The sequence below is a fragment of the Empidonax traillii genome, unplaced genomic scaffold, assembly GCF_003031625.1.
Source record: "Empidonax traillii isolate 1590-97213 ecotype Southwest subspecies unplaced genomic scaffold, ASM303162v1 scaffold25:size3598162, whole genome shotgun sequence".
Classification (NCBI taxonomy): Eukaryota; Metazoa; Chordata; class Aves; order Passeriformes; family Tyrannidae; genus Empidonax; species Empidonax traillii.
In genome coordinates, this window is record NW_020955218.1 from 274,733 (window position 1) to 294,837 (window position 20,105).

Here is a 20,105-nt window from a genome sequence, read left to right on the forward strand (position 1 = left end):
CACTGCCTACCTGTAACCACATGAGCAGGTGTGAGGTGAAACAGGCTTTGAGTTCTCTAAGAGCATATTGTTTATAGGGTGTTGTTTTATTTTCTCTAAAGGTAAAATATTAAGAGTTCGAGCCTTCCGGACAGTGATCTTATGAGCATTCCTACAGGATCCTTTCAGAGCAACCAAACATACACACTTCATGAAAACATGAACACTTTTCAGAAAAATGTGTAGGCCCAATAGCTAAAACACAGGTTAGGACAAGTGCTAAACCTGAGCTTTTCCTCAGAAATTCAGACGTTGCTGGTTTAAGGAGTAGTTTTCCTAGCCTAGCAATCATTTCACAAAAGGAGCTCCAATGCCAGTTTTAAATCAATAATTGCCCTATTACAAATACAAATGACATTTCATTGCAGTGCAACCTCCTCCGCTTTTTGTTTTTATGATAGTAATTTAGGGATATTAGTTACTCCAAAAAAGATGGCCGTGCAAGAAGACAGCTTTGCACAAAAAATGTTTTTGCAAAAATTGTATGTGCACTCTGAGTTTTCAAACACTGATCATAATTTAGGAGAAAAAACTTTGTAGTAAGGAAAAGTATTTTTGGCTGGGGATTTGGCCACTTCTTTACCTAATTCTTGTCTGTTAATTTGTTTGCTTGCTTTTTTTGAGGGTTCTATTTATTTCATACTTGCTGGAGAATAAACTTACAGCAATGTGCCAAATTTTAAACAGGGCCACACCATTCCCCCCCCCTTCATTTTAATATTAATTACTTCACCTAAATATCTATTTAAAAAAAAAAAAACAACTCTATCTTGTGGCACAAAGGTTGATTATATTCAAAATTAGAGGCTTTTGGCAATGACGGGAAATTGAGTCATTTTTTCTGTCCTTTTACGGCATTTTTTTTCTTTTGTTTTCATTTAAGGAGCACTGTAGAGATACTAATCTTAATAAAACAGTATATACAAATCCCTATTCCTGTGCTACTGATAAGACACTAACTGCTCAGTCCTGCTAAAACTTACTCACAGGAACTGGCCTCTATTTTCAGAAGTCACAGATTATTTTGATTACCTCTCTTTTCCAGTCAATCACCAGTTTTAGAAAACGAGGCTAGATTTAAAAAAATAAAAGGCATCTGCTTTTGGAAAGCTCCATGCCACCTGAGGCGCCACAATTTCTTCAATTCTCAGAGTGCCCGAAACTGTTTGAAATGGCTTTGAAAACTTTGTTGCAGAGGTTTGCTTGAATTTAATGCGCACGCTGTGCACAACGTTGCACCATGCTGACATACCTGGATTACTTGAGGGTCTGGAAGTTCCACGTTTGCACTGTCCTAATGGTCTCCCTTGACTAATTAGTCCTAAGTGACCCCCACTGAGCCATGCAAGACGCATTCCTAGTGGTCTCCATACGTAAGTAAGCAACACCACATGGTTTCTCATCCTGCAAGTGCTTCCTCCACCTCCAGTGGAGGCTCCATGGAAAACACTATTAATTAACCTGGTGGTGGGGTAAACAGCCAAGAAAGAAAGGGGACAGCCAGAATATATGCATGAGACTGCCAGCTGCAGTCCTGGGTGGGTTCTCTCACTTCTGGCAGGCGTGAAAGTGAAGGTAAGATTTGGGTGTCTCTCTGCCTTAGAGAATCTTAATCCTCTCCTCCCGTACCATGACTAATGATCTTGGGATGCTGTCACTTGATCAGGTACCCTGGCATAAAGAAAGATGTTTTTCTATTAGGATATGGTTAGGGGAGGCATAAACTGTTTTTTGATGGCCCTTGTAGCACCACAAGTCAGGGGTAGGCTGAAAAGGTGGATTTGGAAGTGGAAAGTATGAGAATATGCATTTTTATTCATCTGCAAGAATTGATAATTTTTTTTTTAAATGTTCAGTGTGGACTAAGGCTGAAATTAAAAAAGAAATCTGGAATTTTGCAACTGGATTCGTGCCTAGAAAAGAAGCAAACTTAAGTGAAGTGTTGTGGGGTTTAGATCCTCCTTTTTCTTGGGGAAGGGTTGAAGGGCTGGCTTCAGCTGCGAGCTTGTTGTAAGAGAGAGATTAGGGAGGATCTGCCCTAAATTGTAGCTTTGTAATCCCTGCACTGGGTCTGCTTAACTGCCTGACATGTGAAAATATTGTGTTAATGAAGTTCCAGCCTGCTTCTTAAATCCATCCTTGTGACTGTCTTTATTCATCTGCGTGTCCTGATGGATTATGCTTATTTTTGTATATGTGAGTAATCTCATTGAAATCTAAGGGTTACTAATGGTAGCATGATAGATGAGTGTTGCTTGGGCCTTTAATCCATTATTGAAGCTGAAAGCTGTTTACAGATTCTTGTAATATTTAATTTTTGCTCAGCATGGACAACTCAAAGCAAGTATCTTAACTTTTTCAGTTGGCTTCCTTTTCTCTTTATCATTCCATGCGCCTGCAATAGTTTAAATTACAGAACACCACATTGACATTTAATTTAATCAACATTTCCTGTTTCTTTTAGATTTTGTACGCACCTTCTACTAAAAATAAATGTATTCCTTATTTAGTTAATAGGACCTAAATGTAGGATCCAAATTGCCAGTTGCTCTGCTGAAACATGACTCTACCATTTAATTTGAGGAAACAGCTAACATGAAACTGGATAGAGGGCCCTACTCAGGGACACAATGGCAGCATGCTTTATCTTTCCTAGGAAGTTATTTGAATGTCTTTTTGAAATATCATAGATGGGATTCTCTATTGCCTCCAGGGGAGCGGAGGCAGGGCCTGCTCAGAACCACATTGCTTTAATATAAGTAACAGAAGCTTTTCCTACTAGCAGAAATCAGTGAAAGTATCACCCTGATTTTATTATGGAGAAGCAGATAAGCCATGCTGAATGTAAAAGGCGAGAGTGGTGCTTTGACTGATTAGGGCCACATAAGGGTGTTCTTGTACTGATGCACTCTGATACGAAAACAGACGTTTGTAAGTTCCTAAGTGGTTTCTTCATTTTGATATGGCTTTAAGGTTATCTCAGTACCTCAATAATTGGATTACTTTGGCACAAAGATAACGTTGTTTTATAGGACCCAGGCTTTGTTCTTCAGTGTTGCCATGTGTACCTCTGAGGGGTAGTAACAAACCATTTCCATATCAGGAAGGTGGCATTTTACACCAGCTCATGTGAAAATGAGTGTGTCAAGACTCATTGGAGTAGAAAAACAGAGCTCTGAAATCTCTAGGAGGATGAGGCAAAGTGTATGAAGTTATCTAGTGGGAGAGTGGTAGTGAAGGGACAAAGTCAGGTAGCACCAAAGACAGATCAGCCCTGTCTGAGCAGAGAGATCTACCTGTAGATTTTTTTCCCTTAAGAACATGCCTAAAATGCTAATTGTTGAACTTCTAGCTACAGGCATGGGGGAAACATCATGAAACTGGAGCTGTGTGTAAACCACCTTCCCCAACTGCACAGACTGACTTCTAGGTGCACGTTGCTCATAGTAAAGGTGGATGATACCTTTCATTGAAACACAGTCACGTTCCATGCACATTAGAGCAGAACCAGGCTCAAGCCATGCTTCCCTGATGTTGGGAAACTGAAAGTTATCCAGAGCTTTGCAAATTTCAAATTGAAAATAGGTAGCAATTTTTGCATGGTAGCCTACCTTTCATGGGGTAAGCTGCACTGAAAATTTTCTTTCATGCTTTCTTTAGTTATTCAGGGTGGAAAAGTGGCTTGAAGCTGTGCTCCCAGCTGTGTCCAGCCCGTGTGTGCTAACATTCAACATCCTGTGTGCTCAAATATGCAGAGCTAAATAAGGATATGTCTCTAGGTTCTACTAAAAAGCATTTGGTTGACTGAAAATGTTGAAATGAGTCAATGCAGAAATGGTGACATCCTCCCTTTAAATAAAAAAAAAATCCTCTGTAATAAATAGTAAAAACTAAATGATTATTGGCATTCACAATTGTTTTTAAAAGTCTTCGGAAATGGGATGCTAGAGTCTTTGAGGAATGAACTATATTATTCAAGACAAACTCAAATGCAGCTACTCCCAGTTAAATGGGACTTCTTTTTTATTTTTATTTAATTTTTTTTGTGATTCTCTTTTTCACTGAAGACCTTAATCCTATTGTAGAAGTAGAAAAATACAGCTCCTGTGGAGAACGTAATACAATCTCACACCATTGTGCTTTTGATCTTAAATAAAATGTAACCACATTTGGCTTTCTCTCTTTGCACCAGATTAGTTTTGGACCCAAGCACCCTTATTCCTTTCTTGTGCTGAACTGCAAGGAACTTCATTGTGACTGTAAGGAGTTCTCATAAAGCAAGTAGTGAAGGAGAAGGGGGCACTGCTTATGCAAAAAACAATGGGTGAGAAGCGTATCAATAGAAAAGAGCACTGAAAGATGTGGGGAGAACACAACGTACCCTGTCAGCCCAACCCAGGCAATTCTGGCTGTAGGTCCCCAGGTTTGAGATTACCTGAGACAGAGCAGAGCTACGTGCCCAGCGTATTTCATTACCTGTGCCAGCACTGGGGGTCACCAGCCATCAGAAATGGGGTTTGCATGAGGAGGTGGGGACTGAGGACTTGTGGCTTTGACAGACAGTGCCAGAACTTGTGCAGAATTTGGTGATTGGAACAGTGCAGTGTGAAACTTTACCATTTAGCGCGTGGGCACCTTTCTCAAATGTCTCTATTTAATCCAGATGAGGCAAGGTTTTGGTGGTTTGGTGTTTGGGTTTTTTTGGATATGACTGGTCCGCTTGGCTCACTGCAGGTCCTGAAAGCTGCACTGCCTCCCTGGCACCTCAGGCACCTTGCCAGAAACGCTGCTGCAGAGCTCAGAAGTCCTATTCCTCTCTCAGCCTGGCTTTTTCTCCTGTAAGAGGAATTACAGGGCTGTCTGGGAGAGCTGATGCTTGCACCTATGCAGCGCCAGCCAGCCTCGTGCCAGGCAGCAGGGTGTTAGATCTGCCCTGCTCCCATCGCACCCACAGGACTCCCGTGGGAGTTCCTGCCACAAAGGTAGGGAGGAAGCCAAGAAAGAAACATTCCTCCAGCTCTTTTTTTTTAAATCCCTTTCCCGTCAGGGTTACCACCCTCTCTCACCACTCCTACGGAGAGGTCTGAAGTCTCACTGAATCAGCAGTTGTGAGTATTATCTGTGCTGTTAATGGTTTGCATCTTTTTGCATGAAAGGGTAAAATCACTTAGGGACACACACACACACACTGAAAAGATCATATACAGTAACGCATCCAAGCAGGGAAAAAAAAAGGTTATAACGTTCATGAATTCCAGATGATGACTTTTTAAATCCCCGAGAAGGCAGTGAAATTGTTTGATTCTTCTTGTTAATTATTGGCCTTGTCCCAGTATCAAATATTTGTAGAAGATAAGACTTCCCTCGTGGAGATGAATAATAACCGAACTTGCTCTTCTTTGAGCAATTTGGCTCCGGGTGCGGATTTCTGCGTTTCCCACTCTCAGGCTCGAATCCCGTCCAGCCGGCTGCGGCGCTTCAGAAAAGCACGTGTACAAAACGCTCGATTAAAAATAAAAGACCCCGTAAGTAAACAAGAGAGAGAGCGAGAGGCAGACCTCGTGCTTGCAGAGGGTGACTTTATTAGCGGCGGCGGAGGCTCAAACCCCTCCCGGCCCCGGGGCCGCGGCCGGCGACCCCCCGCGCCCCGGGGCCCGTCGCGCCCCGCGGTACAGGACGGGCTCCCGAGCAGCCGGGTCAGGGACAGGCAGAGCAAGCGGCTGCCGAGAGGAAAACACAACTCCCCACACACACCCACCCACCCACGCGTACCCCCCGCCCAGGCGCGGAGCCCCGGGAGCGCCCGGCCGGGTCCCCGCGGGGCCAGCCCGGGACACGGCTGAGCTCCCCCGAGGAGCGGGCGGGGGGTGCTGGCGGAGAGCAGGAGGAGGAGGAGGAGGAGGAGGTAACCGTGGGGTCCGGGGCAGAGGCGAACAGCCGAGACAGGGCGTTCGCTCCCCGCCTGCCTGGGGGAGCGGTGACAAGGCGGGGGCTGCCCGGGCCCCTCCGCCCCGGGCAAGGGTTCCAGGAGGGAGCAGAGAGCCGCAGCCCTGCCGGCCCCCGCCCGCCACTGAGGTAACCCCTGGGCCCGCGGGGGGACACCGGGGGGCTTCGAGCCCGCCGCCTCATCGTCGGCTCCTGAGGGAGAGCGCGGAGGGGAAGGGCGCGGTGGGACCCCAAACTTCTGCTTCCCTCTCGGGTTCCGGCGGCCGGACGGGGGTCCTGGGAATGAAGAGAGGGAGCTGAGGAAGGGGGATACTCCGGGCGTCCCCACGGGCGGCTGAGCATGTGAGCGACCGCACCGCTGTGACAGGGGCTTGCCGGTGCGGGAGGTGCCAGCGGACACGCACACGCCCACGGACACGCAACTCTCGGAGTGTTTACTCTCGGCAAAAGGGCGGGAGGGGGAACTGCTGCTCGGGAAGGGACCCGGGAGCGGCATCCCCGGGTCCCGCGACAGCCCCGCTCGGTGAAGAAGTTCCCGGGCGGAGCAGGGGGTAGGGGGAAGGCGGGAAGGGCTTTGAACCGCTCGTTCTACGGGCGGACAGCGGCCACCCCCCACCTCCGGGGACAGTGAGGATGATGATGGTGGCGATGGCCGTTCGCGGGGACGGCAGGCGCATCACTTACCGGTGGCCGCCGCGCAGGGCCGCCCCGGAGCGCGGCGGGGCGGGCGGGGAGGAGATCGGGGATGGTCTGAGGCAGCCCAGGCGCGCCAGGGGGACTCCCCGCGCAGCCCCCTCCCCGCTACCGCCACCTCGCCTTCCACCTCTGCCTCCTCCCCCTGCCTGCCGGGGTGCCGGCGGCGGCCAGGCGCGGCGCGGCGAGCCTCCTCTCCTCCCCCATTGTTCCCGGTCTCCCTCTCGTTCTCCTTTTTTTTTTTTTTTTTTTTTTTTCCTTTTGTTATTTGCACTCGCATTGTGTTGTTTGTCTCTGAAGCCGCCTTATGACCAGCAAAGGGATTTCACCTCGTCCTTGAGAGACACAGAGAGAAGGGGGAAGGGGTGGGAAGGAGGGGGAAAGGAAGAGCTCACCAAACACCCATCTCCCAGTCCCTCCCCGCACCTCTGCCTCTCCCCACCCCGCCAGTGTCTCACTTAGCACCCCGCGCCCGGAGGAGACATGACAGACAGCGGGTAGGTGCGCGACCGCCGCCGTTTTAACTTTATTCTCGCCGCGGCTGCTCGCCGGGGGCGGCCGCGCTCATCAGCGCCCCGCGGGGCCCCCCGCGCTCCGGGGGCGGGCGGGGTGGGCGCCGCCGGAGGGGCGGGGGAGGCGGCGGGGCCGGCTGTCAGCGCAGCTCGCTCGGCTTCCTCCCGGGCGCTCGCACACCTCCCGAAGTTTGGCACAACTTGTCACGCCCTCCCCCCTTCCTCCTCCTTTTCCTCCTCCTCCTCCTCCTTCTCCTCCTGCTGTCGCCGCCGGGGCTGGGGGCGGGCGGGGGCGGTCCGGCCGCGGTGCCCGCGCGTGTGTGGCGGGGCAGCGGCTGCTCCGCGCCCTGCCCAGGCATGGCTCAGCCCTCGGGATCCCGGCGGAGCCGGCGGACAGGAAGCTTTAAATTATTGTAATTGCCTCTCCGTGCGTGAGTGCCGAGCAGTGGCGGCGGCCGCCGCGCCGCTGCCGGGGAGGCGCGCAGGGGCGAGCGGGGGGCACGGCGGGCACCGCACCGGCACCGGGAGGGGGGCACCGGGAACAGGCTCCGTGCGTGTTTCTGCCCCGCACCTTCCTCGCTTCTGCCTGAGCAGGAGGGTGGCTCAGCGGAAGGGGCTGAAGGCTCTGGGTTCGCTCGTTTCGGCTGCTTTCCCCTCAAAAAAGAAACGGGACAAGGGGGGGGAAAAGCGACCTCCCGGTCAGGGTGCTGGGCACTGGCGGTGGGAGCGAGCGAGCGAGCGAGGGAGCGCTGCCTTCTCAGAAAAGTTAGGGGGACTTTATTCCAGCCCGACTGCGATCCTAGAATAACCGGAGCCGCTTGCCGGGAGGAACGTGATCGGCTTTTCCCAGGGGATGGCATGCTGCCTCAGTCCTGTACTTTGGTCAAGGGTAGAACCAATAGCAAGCTGTGGGATTTTGGGTAATAAGTGTGGGAATCTGCAAGAGGAGTAGGTCTAAGAGTGATTTGTTTTCTTACTGCTCATGAATAATGGCCTCGAGCTTTTTTTTTTTTTTTTTTTTTTTTTTTTTTTTAAACCAGCAGGCCAACGAAATAGGCACGTGGGAGATTTGTAGGCGTTCAGCATCGCGATCATCATCATCAACAACAACAATACAGTAGGGACGTTCGGGGGGATGGTGTCAGATGAGAACTGTTTTCTCTGAGAGGCTGGTATCACACACTGGCACAGGTAGCTTTTGCTGTCCTTGCTAAACACTTAACTCTTGTAAAAGGAAAGCCAGAAATATCCTAAAATTAGAGAGTAAACGTTTTTGGTGGTTTGTTGGGTTTTTTTGTTTGTTTGTTTATTTTAACTAGAGCTGCATTTTGCTCCATCTCTGTCAAGGAATGGAATATTAACTTTAGTTCAGATTAGAAGAGGAAGTTTGACTCCAGCTGTAGAACTGCAGGATAATGTGTCCTGGCTTTCATCCTCCCAGTTGAAATGCAGTTAGCTGTCTGCAGCCTTGCTGAAGTGAGCCACTCAGATTAAAAAAGCAACTCTTATAAATGAGGAGCTACTACAAAGTTCTTCATCAAAATATTTTATCACCTGAAACTTACCTGAAAGCATCTACCTGTATCTGCTGCTATTTATATGTCCTCTTAATCCTTCCCAGCCCTCGAAATACATTATTGCCTCAGAAATTAAGTCTTTGTCCTGCAAAATATACTATTTACAGCTATTAAACTGGGATTACAAAGGGAGTTTTTTCAAATTTAGCTATAATATCTGGCCAGGTTAGAGCCAACTTTGTTTTAGGAGGTTTCTCCAGCTGAAGAGGGAGAGGCTGGCATGGATGTGTTGCATTTTGTGAAAGGATAGCATGTCTGCTCTGACAGGATTTGAACATGAAAACCCAATAAACACATGGTCATTATGCATGGAAATCTCACAGCAGAGCTTTCTGGTTGCACTTGGACTGTTTTGGTTGAGAGTTACACTAAAGGGAGCACAAGACTTGAAAGCTGCAAGTGGCTTGTGTAAACAGATGGACATTTGAGATGTATTGATGGCTTCGAGTTGATTCAGTTAACATGTATTTAATTTAACCTAGTATAAGTTTTTTGTAAGCAATGGAAGCTCACACATGCTTTTTAGGAAGAGAGTAAAAGCATGTGAGTTTTGTCTGTAGGTGTTGGAGCTCCCGCTGTAGAGGTTCTCAGGGACTGGGGTTGTCTCCTGATGTTGTCATCTTGTAGGGTGAGACTTAACAGAGAACTTACTGTTTTTCACTTAGGTGCACAGGTAGCTTGTGGATGAATTTTGAAATGGTAAGGTGCCCTTCTGAGGTCTCTGTGCTGAGAAAACATGAAAGTGCTTAAACATACATCTTGCTGCACTCTTATTGTACGTGCTGCTTGCCAGAACCAGTTAGGTTGAGCAATATCATTAAACTGTCAGATCTATTGTTTACAATAGGATAGTTCCTCAATGCTCAGGATGAAGAAACACAGCAGTTTTCTGTTACTCATCGTAAAAACGTGCTGCTGCGTTCCAGGAAGGTTTGTAAGTGGCGAAGCTGTCGCTGCATAAAGCACGGGAGGAGATCGGGACTCGGCGTCCCCGGCAGCGCTGCTGCACGGCAGCGTGTGTGCAGGAGCTTTGCTTCTGCCTGCAGTTCCTACTTACCCCGAGATAAAACACTCTGATGTTGGCATATGGATACACTGAAAAAAAAAAAACCCAGATCTCATTTGTTGAAAAATAAGAATTCCAGCTTCTAGGAGAAAGTAAATGAACAGTCCTTCTAAAAATACAGCACTATGCTAAAATATTGCCAAAGCACTGCTCTGACGCTGTTGTAAGCTGTCATATTTTTGACCATTATAAATAGATTAGTGTTATTGTAAGGATTTTTTTCCTGTTAGCAAAGAAGTTTGGTGGTTTTTTTTCCCTGTTTTTTTTCTGCATAAGGATCCTCATGTGTCCACTGAACAGGCAGAGCTGTACATGCATGGGAGGTGGCAGGAATGTTGCTGGTGAGGAAGTGGGCTTCTGGGCCCTACAGCTTGGGAATGGCCCTTATAGAGCCTTTTCAGTTTGCTTTTCTGCAAACCTAAAGTTTTTTAGAATCGGTTTTGCTTGTTTTTTCCATGTCTTCAAGACATTAGAGCTGCTCCAGTTAATCACTTGAAATATATTTTGTAGTCAATTCAGACCCAAATTTGGTTTAGACAGCATTTGAATTGCAACCTGAAACAAGAGTGAGCTCCTCTTCGGTGGTGCTGAAGCACTAGGGGCTTTTGGGGGTTTTCTTCCTTTTTCAAGGTGTGCTCAAACCCAATTAGGTTGTGACCAAACAGTAGGATTAGGGAAGTCGGGAGCCAGATCTGTTTTCTTTTGGGAAATATTCTGACAGATAAGAACATTCAGGTTAAGACCAGAGCATTAGATTCTCATCCTGCTGCTGGTCATGCTGCACTTCCACCTTCTTTGGGCATTGTATGGAGAACAGAGGCTACAGGTAAAGTGGATTTCCGATGACTTGTGTGCAGTCTGTTAAAGCAGCTCAAGCCCACGTGCTGCTGAGTATAAAATGATCACTTTTGCTGTGCCTTTCCTCATGTCTCCAGCCTCTTCAAGCACGTGGTGAATGCACAGACACATGCATGGTACATTCTGTGTACGTAAAGCGTGTTGTCTGAACAAGTTTTTGTTGCTTACAGAGCACTCATCCTTTCTGGTGGCGCAGCTTTCTAGGTGAGGAGACCATACGCTTCGTGACAGCTTGAGGAGGGTCTCCTATAATATTTCTGACAGCTTTATTTTCTGTCTCCTCCAGCCTCTCGCTTTTCCTTTGAGCAGCGAGAGCAGGTTGAAACGCAGGTAATACATAAGAGGATCCTTTAATGTTGGTTATTTTCAGAGGCACAAAGGACAATTACTTTCTCTTCCTACTAACCTCCTGCTGGCTTACTAGCTGCTTGGGAGGCTAGTGATTTTAAGAATGCCACTTTACCCAGTGCATCAAATACGGAGCAAATCTTTGCTCACCAAGATCCCAGTTCCTACATCCCATGGTAACACCAAAAATTGAACTTGAGTGGCCCAGAGCACCAGCTCCTACTGTGAAGACTCATACAACCATCAGCACTTTTTAGAGTTAAATTTGATCCATTGGCCCTGAGCAGTGCTGACAATTGCCAGCTAAAAGACCTTTCAGTGAATTGTCCTTTAACAGAAGTCTTTTTTTTTCTTCCCTCCCATTTCCTGTTGTTCTTTTAAATAAAAAGAAATCCTGATGACAAAGCATAAGTGTATTCTGTGATTATTGTTTAAAGAAAGAGATTTACCTATATTTCAAGGAAATGAATTGCCTGAAAATTGCAGGTCAAAACTGCAAAATCTCAAGGAAAAAACCTTGCACTATTTAAATGATGTATTTATATCCTAGTATTTGATCCTTTGAATGATTATGGTTAAAATACATGCAAAAGTCTGTAGTCTGTACTGTATTAATACTGTATTGATTTGATGAAGGATTTGATGAAGGACACTGAATACTTAGACCCATCTTTTTTTGGTTTGTGAGCATGTCCTGAGAGAAGCTGAGCAAGCTCAACTGGCCAATGCAATTGGATGGTATAGTTTTACAGAAGAGGAGCTAAATAAAACCCACATCACTAAGAGGAGTGATTTCCATTGCAGTCTCCTGGTTCTGGGAAGGGTGGTCCAGGTTTTACTAAAAGGTCTTGGGAGAGCTCGCTTCATGCTCAGTAGGCTTACATTTGCTACATGTGGTACTTGCCGTTACTAGTCAAAGGCTGGGGAGATCCTTAAGGTGTAACTGGAGTATTAGTAAAATTGTATTTAAGGTCCTGCTCTTAGTGGCAGTGATGTTTATGTATTTAATTTAATTTAAACCCAGTTTTTCAGCACTGACTTTTGGGTTAGGCAGGTTAGAAGGTTGGCTAGGACAGCAAAGAGATGATGGAATAGGTTGAAGTTGACTACTTGCAGCTGGGCTCCTGCTGCTCTAAGAAGTTGATTTACCCACATTTTTTGAGGAGGGGGGACAAAATTCAGGTAAGCTTGCTCTGCTCAGAAGGTTTGAAACAGTTGTAAATATGGCTTGCAGTATCTTGAGTTTATGTAGGGAGTAAGGGAATAAAACAGGATTAAATTCAACTGAGTGCCGTACTGTAGTTTGTAGCAGTCAGTCTAAAGATACATTTAATTAAACTGGTTCGATTTCTAAACTGGGATTATGGAGTCTACCTTTAACACTGCTATAAAATCCTTGTGTATGAGTAAGCTTTCAGTGTCATGAAAAGGGCTGGGGGACACAGTTGTAATCCTCAGCTAACCAATTAAATATTTACTTAATAAGGCTCTAAAAGTTAATTTTACAGTTCATTTTTTTAAAATGAAAGTATAATACCTATTATGTGGCTAAGTCATTGCCTTTAGTCAGCGAATAGAAGAGTTTTCTTAGCTGGTAACAGCCCTTTAATGTCACAACTGACCTTCTAGGGGGAAATGAACCCTAATAGACCAGGTTGATATTGAAAAAGATTGTGAAACCATTAGAGAAGAGAAGAAAATTAGAAAATGAATGGTTTTTGAGTGATTTCAGACTGAATTAAAGCCAGATACTGACTTCTGTGTTAAAGAATTTTTTACAAAACCATAGAAAATACCTATTCTGTAATAGTGATTAATCCACCAAATCAAACTCTGGTGGAGTCTTCTCCACTGACTCTGGAAGGAACCTGGGGACACTGAGGTTCCCAGAGAAAGGCAGCTGTTTGTGGCTCTCCATGTGCTATCCAGTAACACACAACTGTCTATTCACTGAAATGAGGTTGCTCCTTATGCCATGGCATTAAAGAGCATGCTACTCGTGCTAATATAGAGACAAATACATAAATAATATCAAGGAATGCAATATATGTGTCAATTACACTTGTGTTTAATAATAAATTGAACACATCTGCTATGAAGGGTATGCAAAAAAATATAAGAAGCGTATTCAGTCATAGAAAAGTGAATGTGTTAATGCAAAATTCTGCTTTACAAATTCAAATCTGGGAGAAGAGCGTGTTTGGTGGGAGATACTGTGCTCTTTGCTGTGCTTCAGATTGATTTTATATCTGTAATTGTATGCAGGCAGCTGCCAGAAGCAGGACTTAACGATTCTGAGAAAACCAAATGATTTGTTCCGATTCCTGGGAACGCGAGTTTGTTTGGCGGCACCATGGTGCATGAAGTGCGTTGTGGTTGAGATTAACAAATGTAGGACAGTTAATTAGTTCAGGTTTGCGACTCAGGCGAAGATTACTTGGTCAATACGTGCACACAGAGGGTGAGCCCTTTTGGTTCACGATGAAACTTGTTGCTGAGATCGTTTTCGTGCCTCTTGCCGACACTCAGAAAAGACAGAGCTGGAGGAGAAATAGTGAAGTGCTTGTCACTTCCATAAAATAGTTTCCAATTGAAACCTGAAATTATATATAATGAGGCATTCCCATAAACAGGATTGCCATAGGTAAGTAGCAGTTTGCACGGGATGATGGAAGTTTTGTGGCCGTAGAGGAATAATATTAATTCTCAGGAGAGATTACAAATGAGTAAATGCTGATGAATATGTACAAATGTGTATGTGTGAATTTAGTGCTTCTGAAAGGCAATTGACAGTTCTGGAAACTGAAGGCCTCCCTCTGCCAGGAAAGTGCTGTGGAGGAAAGCAGCACAGTAAAAATGTGTGGTGCATCCCCAGTGCAGTGACCAGGGTGGGTTCTGTGGGCAGCCCTGGCCAGGGCGAGGAGCAGTCATAAGATACCATTAGGCCTGAAGTTGTGTCAGTTATGTTAGATATTAGAAAAAGGTTCTTCACCCTGAGGGTGGTTGGGCACTGAACAGGCTCCCCAGAGTAGTGGTCACAGCACCAAGCATGACAGAGTTCAAGAATACACTCTCAGGCACATGGTGTGACTCTTGGGGATGGTCCTATGCAGGGCCAGGAGTTGGACTCGATGATCCTTGTGGGTCCCTTCCAGCTCAGCATATTCTGCTTTTCTGGGGTTCTGTGATCTTGCTTTATATAAAACGTGATCTTTGAGTGAGAGCAATATGCGTATTTTTATGAGGAGTAATGGAGGGGAGGGAAGTAAGACAGTCTTGCACCTTCTACTACATACCCCGCTGTTCTTTTAATAACTCATGCATTGCGTTGGTACAGAAAGTGGCTCCTAGTGAGAAGTAACAAGCTGCAGTGGGGTAGAAAATGGAGAAACCAAGAGATTCTGATCCTTAAAGGTATATTGGAGGCAAAGGCATGGGTACTGCGGCATGAACAGCAGCAGCAGTTACGTGCCCAAGCACCTCTGCAGTGCACGCAAATACAGTGTAAAGAAGTAGGAGGCAACATGGAGGAAAAATGCTGGTACTCAATAATATAAAGTTTTAAGGATGCAAGGTTTTTCCTTTTGCTTTGCTTAGTTTTAAATTCTGGGAGGTTATGTATAAGAAAAAGGGAAATATTTATTTGTATAACTATACAGCTTTCTGGAATGATTTTTATCTCAACACCAGAGTGTGAGTTGTAGAGGTGTGACTTATGGCCCTGATTAAGAACAGTATTAGAATATAGGCTTAACTTTAGAAATGTGGCTTAGTTCATTTAAATTCAGCAAAAGCTGAGTGTTTACACGAGTGCAATGTTAGAAAAGTGAGATTTCAATGCAACTGAAGTCCCATTTTTGGAGGTAGCACAGTTGACCTCTGATTTGATTTAGGCGTCTAATGAAAGGAACAGAGAAAAAAGTTCATTTCAAAAGTTACCTGCATTGGTAAACATTGTTCTGAAAACCTGCAGGGACTGTGACAAGTAAGTGCAAGAGAGGTGTCTTCCGGGGACCTTCAATGACGGCAAGATTTACATGGATTCCAGTTTTAAGGGGTGTAATTGAGGGCATTTTAAATGGTTAATAATAGTAGCAGATATTGGCTTCTCTAAATCCTTGTATGGTTTAGCTGTCTTTCAGATTCCTGGGAATGTTAGTCAGGTGGGACCTCAGGAGGCACCTACACAGGCAGGACTGGAGCTACCAGCAGATAGGGACAGCCGTGGTTTTGTCTGGTTGAATCTTGAAAACCATCATGGACAGAGGTGCCATAACCTACCCGTGCAATGTTCGGGTTGATTTAGTAGGTTGGATTTTTCTCAGTGTATTTCACCTTGTGTTATGTTGCTATTAGGTACATCTGTGCTGGCTTTATGGTGCTTTCTGGTCTTTTTTTCCTGGTTGGGCATAGTAGATCAATAATGTGAATGTAGGTAGGGTCTTTGTGAAGCAAATCCTTCAAGGCTCCCTCCGTTAATGGAGAGAAGGAGGTTCCTCCAGAAAGTACTGCAGAGAGAGTTTCCATCTCACCATTGATGATGATGGGGACGACTCACCTCATGAGGCCAAACTTGTGTGTGTGAGAGCAGAGCCTAAAGAGACAGGAAGGAAGCACTGTGGGCCTGGTTTTGTACCCGCTGCTATCAGGGCAGGCTTGGCTATTTGTGTCAGTCTGTTGATGCTAAAACCCTGAGGTGGTGAGCCTGTGGAAGCCATAGCCACTTGAGCATGCATCCACATGGGATTTTCAAAACTGCAGAAGAACAGTTCAGCAGTTGGTGTTCAGGGGTGTTGGATGGGCTTTGGAACACAGCTGTTTCCAAAGCCAGCTGTTTAAAGAAAAAGAGCAAAACTTTAAAAAAATCTGACTGAAACATTGCAAGTTTTGCTATTAGTTTCCTTTATTTAGTGGGACAAGGTTTTGCTCTCTCTTTGCTGTTCAGAAAGCATGGAGTCTTTTCAGTGTCTTAATAGGTTTTGGTTCAGCCCCTTGTACAGTTTCCCACATAGAGCTTTTGTTTCTTACAGCTCCAACTCTGGAGAGCAGCAAGTGGGGTGTTTCTGTGGAGCTGTGGACTTTTTATTGACTCAAACATGCAGCTTAAAGAAAATGAGGATGTGTGTGGGGAGGCAAATGAAAGTATATTGTTTTTCATAAAGTGTCACCTGCAATGCGCTTTTAAATAAACCCCTGTATGGCCATGTATGGGTTTTTTTCACTTGAAAGACACTATCTCCTTCTTCTAAACATTTGCACAGCAAAGTAATGCATTATTGCATTTTCATAAATAATTGAAAAGCAACTTAAAAGAAAGTAGGCCAACAGAAAAAAAAAAAAAAAGGAAAGTGTCGGTTTCAAATTTGAGAGAAGAAAAATATGTTTCCTTCTTGGTAGCAAGTCAGTTAAATGTTATTAAATCCCATTCTCCCACCCTGACATGACCAAAGACAAATCTGAAAATTGACAGTTTCATTTAAAAGAGAGAAATGGGGGAAAAGGTTTTGGCATGCTGAGTTTGGTTTGATTTCTTTCTACCTTTTTTTTTTTTTTTAAATTTTTTTAAATTTTTTTCCCTCCCTTGGTAAGAAAGGAATTGTGACCCCTTATCAGTTTGGAAGTGACTGAGGAGCAAGTCTCTGGAGGTCTCTGTGTTGGCTTTTCAGCGCTGTTTTCCGTGCTGGGCTGTAATAATGCAAGTTATTTTAGAACTGTGCATACGTTAGTGTTCTGGCGCAGCATGATACAATAATGTGTGAAAAAGCATAAGATCACACCTTGGTGAAACTTGCAGATTTCCTGCATAATCCGACAGTGAGCTCTTGTCAGGTTTTGACTATATGTAAAGTGAGAATAAAGTTTCCAGAAGCAAAGCGCAAGCCTTGGATGCATTTTGAATGGCTGTGAGGAGATTTTGGCCCTGACGTGGTTCCGAATGTGCCTGACTTAAAGCACTTCAGTCCTGCCGTAGCCAGCGGGTCTCCTTTTGTGCTCAAAATTTGGCAAATGCTCTAAGCTCTTCACTGAATTGTAGCTTCATTTTTGCCAGTGCTAGGGAAGATCAAAGAGCCAGTGTAAATAATTTCTTAAAAAACAATGGGTGACACGAACAGTTTTCATGTAACTTGCAGGGTGATGTATCTGGTGGCAGAACCAGGTGCTGTCTGTGGGAATGGTTTATGGCCGTGGGTCTCTTCATGGGGCCTGTTGATCTGAGCTGGTGTGGCCAAGAGAAGCTGTGCAGGTGGCACATGAGAACAAACTTGGTTTCTAATGCACTCAATGCAGGATTAGGACCAGCAGGGGCTGTGCCTGGGCTCTGCCCATCAGTCTGTGCTGTACAAGAAGTTAGACGGAATTGTTGGGTAAAGTTCTTCCATCAGACCGGAGGCCTGACCTTTGAGTCCTAGCAGTCCTTTTCTGGCCTGGAGATCAATAGATTAGTGATTGATGGCTATTAATGTGTTGCTTAATGTACTTTAAGATTAGAACTGCTTAAAGTGTAGACCCCAGTGATGGTCAGCTTCATGCAGCTGCTCTGTCCTCCAGAGGAAAAAATGTGCATTCTCTCCTGCTTTCCTCCCAGCTTTACTCCATCTCCCTTTATTTTTTATCAGCAGTGTGGCTTCATTTCAAGTCCCTGCCCACCATTTCCAAAATGTGTGATACATTTGTTAAGGATTTGGAATTTGGGATGCTTCGATATAACTTTGTGTAGGTTTTATAGAAACACCTGACGTGTATGTTTAGTTCCTAAACACCTTCTGTGCTTGATTTATCCTCACAGGTTGTCAAGGTATTCAGATGACCTGAAACTGAGGAAGTGAGAGGGAGCTCAGCTGGCAAAAGTCTGACATAGAGTCTGACTGCGGCTCAAATTTGTTTTGCAGAGTTGAGCCCAGGCTGCGTAGGCGGTGAAGAAAGCCTTCTTCACTTCGCCATTGTATCCAAAAAGCTTTGAGCAGCATCATTTCTTTGCAGGTGATGAATAACCTAGTTAGCTCACATTGTTTCAATCCGGTGACAGTTCTCCCCTGAGAAGGCATGATGGTGATTTGTAAGAGTAAGTTCATGTTCAGGCTCAATGATGGAGGTGTTCTGGTGGTTCTTTGGTAGGTCTTCTGAGCCAGAGAAGCCATGCCATCAGCCATCTGACAGGGACCACCATGCACTAGTTCCTTCTTTACATTAGGCACTGCTGTTTAACGTAGCTCAGCAGCTTGGCTTCTAGTGAAACAACTTGTATTGTATTTTTAAGGTCCTATGGCAACTGTGATCAGCAGAGGCAGGCAGATCTTGAGATGAAGTATGTGGAGGATTCTTATAAAGTGGTGTCCTTTTCTCGCATTGCAGAATTTCCTTTCCCTTTGGACCGGTGTCTCTTGGGGCATAAGACCTGTCTTGGGAGGTGTCTTGTATAGGTCGAAGGAGGGCTTTCTGGGCAGAACACAGAGTCATGTTGTTGATACAGCACAGTGTGCCTCACTGTTTGTGTTATTACTGTTTGACATATCTGTATTTGTAAGAACAGCATATTGATGACTGCGTGTTAAAACTCTGTCTTTTAGTGCCTCGTTTTCTTTCCGAAAAAGGAAGAAAGCCACATTCTTTTTCAGAAATACACAGAATTACACTGGAGCAAGTACTAGTGCTGTGTTCATACATGATCGAATTCTGGAAGATTAGGGCACGGTGTATAAATTGCCTTCATGTTCGTTGGGTTAGCAGCTGTCAAATAAGTGATTACAGGCGTTGGCATAGCTCTTCTTTCCATAATCGCTGTGAAACAGGGATGGAAATGTAACAGATGCCATTTAATATGGACCAGCACCTAGGTTCTTTTTCTGGGTCTGGCTCTTTTTGCCTTGTGGCCAAAATTTCTTAGCATCTTTTTTGCTTGAATTCCTCGGTGCTTATAAATGGAGATAATAGTATTCACTCACTTTGCAGGAGATTTCTGAGGCTGTTTGTTAAATCGTTTGAGATCCTTTGATGAATGATATGAAGTATATGCAAGAGCATAAATGATAACATTAAATAAAAAAATACTGTTGAGGTTGAGGAAAATTATTGCTCCTAGATGAGTTTTGTTTTGCTGGGTAGTGTTAATCTTTTGCAGGAAGTAATTTGGTCCAAAATTGTGTTGTGGGTGTCATTTCCTGGGATTTTTTAATTTGTTAGCTGACAAGGCTTTTTGATACCAGGCACTACACTTGAAGTCCTGTTGAAGAGCAAATGAAGTGTTGTGATGCTATTTTTTGCAGCATAGGAGTCTATGGTGACTCATTTAGTAATGCCTGTGACAGATTTAAAAAAATGAAATCAGTGATTCCAACTGAGAAGGATGCACTCAGCCAGACCCTATTTGAGAATTATTTGCTTCACTGTTAAGACCAAAGTATACATCTTCCCCCTCCCCCCTGAAGGAATCCAGCTTATCATGAAATGTTTATCAGAGCCATATAAACATTTCTCGACTGCTGATTTTTGAAGGGAAATTCTTTTGGTCTAACATATGTATTGCAAGCAAAACTCTTCACAGATTTTTTAAAAGTATATAATTAGCTTGGTTGCAGCCCTACTTATTACCAAGCATGCCAGCATCTGGCAAGGGTATGGTGATCTGGGAATTCACTGCTTGAAGCCTTGGAACAAAGTGTTCTGATCCGACCCCAGGCAGCGAGTCCAGGACTTGAACTGGAATCTTCAGGAGCAGAGAAGTCTTAAGTGTCTGGAAAATTGGCCTGTTGAGTCACCACACAGGCACTAAAACAAAACTAATTTTAAGCAGGTCAGAGTTCAGTGATTCCCTCTGGAATCTAATTTTTTTTTCCTTAAAAAAAAAGAAGTCTCATGTTTTAAGTGAAAAGGGTCAAAGTTGATGCACTGCTACAATTTTTGAATGCTTTCCCTTAAGAACAGCCACCCAGGCTAGGATTAGCATGAAGGGCTGCTAGGCTGGCACTTCAGTGTCTGGGTTAAAAATATTTTAAAGCAGTAAATGCAGTCAGACCGGAGAGAGAGATCCCTGGGAGCCTTCCTATTCAAAAATGTGTGAGCTCAGGG

At 44.9% G+C, this 20,105-nt stretch overlaps 1 protein-coding gene across 1 annotated transcript in view; it reads left to right on the forward strand.

The window, feature by feature from the left end:
- Positions 1-7,519: 7,519 nt before the first annotated feature.
- SOX5 (SRY-box 5) overlaps positions 7,520-20,105 on the forward strand; it is a 640,352-nt gene continuing 627,766 nt past the window's right edge. The window contains exon 1 of the mRNA XM_027905265.1: positions 7,520-7,603. The gene's annotated coding sequence lies outside the window, so the exon portion shown is untranslated. The remainder of the gene's footprint in view (positions 7,604-20,105) is intronic.